This window comes from Echinops telfairi, unplaced genomic scaffold (genome assembly GCF_000313985.2).
Source record: "Echinops telfairi isolate 266 unplaced genomic scaffold, ASM31398v2 ScPeMD7_7412;HRSCAF=8450, whole genome shotgun sequence".
Classification (NCBI taxonomy): Eukaryota; Metazoa; Chordata; class Mammalia; order Afrosoricida; family Tenrecidae; genus Echinops; species Echinops telfairi.
In genome coordinates, this window is record NW_022111312.1 from 13793090 (window position 1) to 13796280 (window position 3191).

A 3191-nucleotide genomic window follows, 5' to 3' on the forward strand; every position below is an offset into this window, starting at 1 on the left:
AGCCATTTATCTCTCCACCCTTCAATTAACCCCACATGTGTTTATCGGCCAGGTTGCCACAGTAAACATTAACTATCTCAGGCATCAAAGAACAAAAAGTTGTGAATGAGGGGGAGTACGGAGTGGGGACCCGAGACCCATCTGTAGGCAGCTGGACGTCCCCTTACAGAAGGGTTTCGGGGAGGACACAAGCCAGTCAGGGTGCAGTATAGCACCAATGAAGCATACAACTTTCCTCTAGTTCTTTAATGCTTCCTTCCCCCCCACCGCCCAACTATCATGATCCCAGTTCTACCTTACAAATCTGGCTGGACCAGAGGATGTACACTGGTACAGATAAGAGTTGGAAACACAGGGAATCCAGGACAGATGAACCCCTTGGGGCTAATGAGAGGAGCAATACTAGGAGGGTAAGGGGAAAGTGGAGGAGAAAGGTTGTAATTGGTCACAATGATCTACCTATAACTGCCCCCCCCCCTGGAGCACGGACAACAGAAAAGTGGGTGAAGGGAGACATTGGACCCTGTAAGACATGAAAAAATAATTAATTTATAAATTATCAAAGGTTCTTGAGGTTTGGAGGGTGCGGGAGAGAGGAGGAAAAAATTAGGAGCTGATACCAAGGGCTCAAGTAGAAAGAAAATATTTTGAGAATGATGATGGCAACAAATATACAAATGTGCTTGACACAATGGATGTATAGATGGATTGTGATAAGAGTTGTATGAACCCCTAATAAAATGATTTGTTAAAATCTTCTATTGAAAAACCCATGGAGAAAAAGTTATGAAAATTTCTTAGATACAGGCAAATACCTTGGGAGAACAAGTCACAAGGCTGGGGATCAGGACCATGGTCTCAGGAACACCATGGTCAACTGGCGTAACATAGTCTACAAAGAAAATATTCTACATCCTAATTTACTTAAGTAGTGACTAAGGTCATAAAAGCTCCTGAGCAGCCACTAAAATGCAACTATTGGTCTCTTTCCTTTGGAAGAAAGAACAATGAATATCAAAAGACATATGGAAACATTTGTCCGATGAATTAATAGGGCTGGTAAACATCAGCTTTTATGACCTTGAGACCTGAAGCACTAGATAGTGCCCTGCTACGACTATTCACTGCTCTGAAAGGGGTCACATTAAAAAGTCTGGATAGAGTAGTAGAAAAAAGTGGAACAAAACTAAAAATTGAAAAAGAGACCTGGCTCACTGTTTAGAGATTATTGCCCTTAGTCACCCTTCAGGTCTGGAACTGAACTTACCCCCCAAGTCCATCCCCCGCGATAGAATAATCAACCGTTTAAGATCAAAAGGGCAGCATTTACCCAAGGACAAAGTTCAGAGGGTTAGGAAAGAGGAGAAATGGAAACAGAAAACAAAGGTAGGAAGTGAGGTAAGGTCAGAGAAAATACATTTGAGGAAATTGCAGTGGATGAGTTGAAACAAAATGTGTATAGATTGTTGAATATAAAACTTAGGATCTGTGCTGTAGAGCTTCACCTGAGTCACAATAAAAAGGGGGGAAGCTGATGTCTACTTTTTTTAAAGCCTGTAATAGGACCATCATCAAAAGAAAACATGAAAAAATGCATGTAGAAGGGTAGTGAGATTATGACCAAAATAAGCATTAAAAAGGGGGAAAAAGAGGTGTCACCTAGTCCCAACCCAAGCTTCGATACTCCGCTTTCTGGTCCGAATCTGGAACACTACCAACTGTTTCTGTGATTGGCTTGCCACAGAGGGTGCTAGAGGGAGGCTGCAAAACTGGGGGACATAGTTCCACATCATCAACTGCTCCTCAAGAGAATGTCTGGCCTTTCTACTCCTGTAAAGAGCTATTGTCTCAGAAATTCACAGGGGCAGTTCTACCCTGTCCTATAGAGTTTCTATGAGTCATCATCGAATTGATGGCAGTGAGTTTTGTTTTTTATTTGTTTGTTTGAACGTCATCCCAGCAACAGTTCTTCCCCCTAACAGTGGCAGTTCCTTTCTATAGCAGCATTTTCTGCACAATCACCAATCCCTCTTCCCAGACACCGGGCCAGCCAGAGACACCACGAGGTTGTCCTCCAGGTTCCCAGACACCAGAGGAGCAGAACCCCTTCCCTGGAAATTTGGGGTCTGGCAACTCAGCGTTCTACTTCTCCCTTTCTAAGGTTGCATTGCCCCAACCTCTTCCCTTTGGTCCCCCAGCCTTAGCGGTGAGAATCGCTTCCTGCTGTTGTCACAGTGCCATAGTTCACTTTTGACCCTTTCAGTGACCGACCAACCAACGTATACCTAGTTAGCAGTTCTTCGTCTGAAAGCATCTTTGTTAAATAACTGGTGTGCTTCCTGGCTCCTGCCTGCACCCTGACTGAGCCAGCAAGTAACGAGAAGGAGTAGGGGATATGGTTGCAAATGTAGATGCTCACAGGTCTTTTAACGTTGATGTGGACTTCATTCTTTAGGCTGCAGAGGACTTAAGAGCCTAGACTTTGTTCTCTAGGCTAAGCAGAGAACTACTGTGGTCAAATAAGCATTCTTGTGAGATCATTCTGGAAGCTGACGGCCCTCATAGAAGAGACAGGTCCAGAGAAGAGAAGAACATGAATCGGGGGAAAATATCATTTTCTTTACATCGAGGTGTAATCCATGCTGAAGGGCGGTAGTCGTGGCTCTTCACCAGCAAGTGGCTCAAGTCCTCTGCGTTTCCAGCACGCAAAGTTGTATCATCCGCACAGAGTCCAACTTCTTGAATAATGTACTCAGCGTACTGATCGAAAAAATATGGTGAAATGCATCCACTCTTTTAGACATCTTTCTTGATTTTAAACCATAAATTGTCCCCTTGTTCTATTTGTATAGCTGTTTCTAGTCTATGCACGGTTCCACAAGAGCGCAGTTAAGTGTAATGTTATCCATAGATAAAACATGTTTTGATCCACACAGTTGAGCATCTTTGCATAGTTAATAAAACACAGGACAACATCTGTGGTAGTCTCTGCCTTCAGCCAAGGTCCTTCTGACACCAGCAATGATAGCCTTTGTTCCATCACCTCTTTTCAATCCAGCCTGAATTTCTGGCAGTTCTTGTCAATCTATTGACAAATACAACAGGCGCATTGGCACAATTGTATGGCTAGAATATATAAAGATGAAAGTAAAGTCATAGAGAATAAGAGAAATAAGAGAGAGGGTAAAATA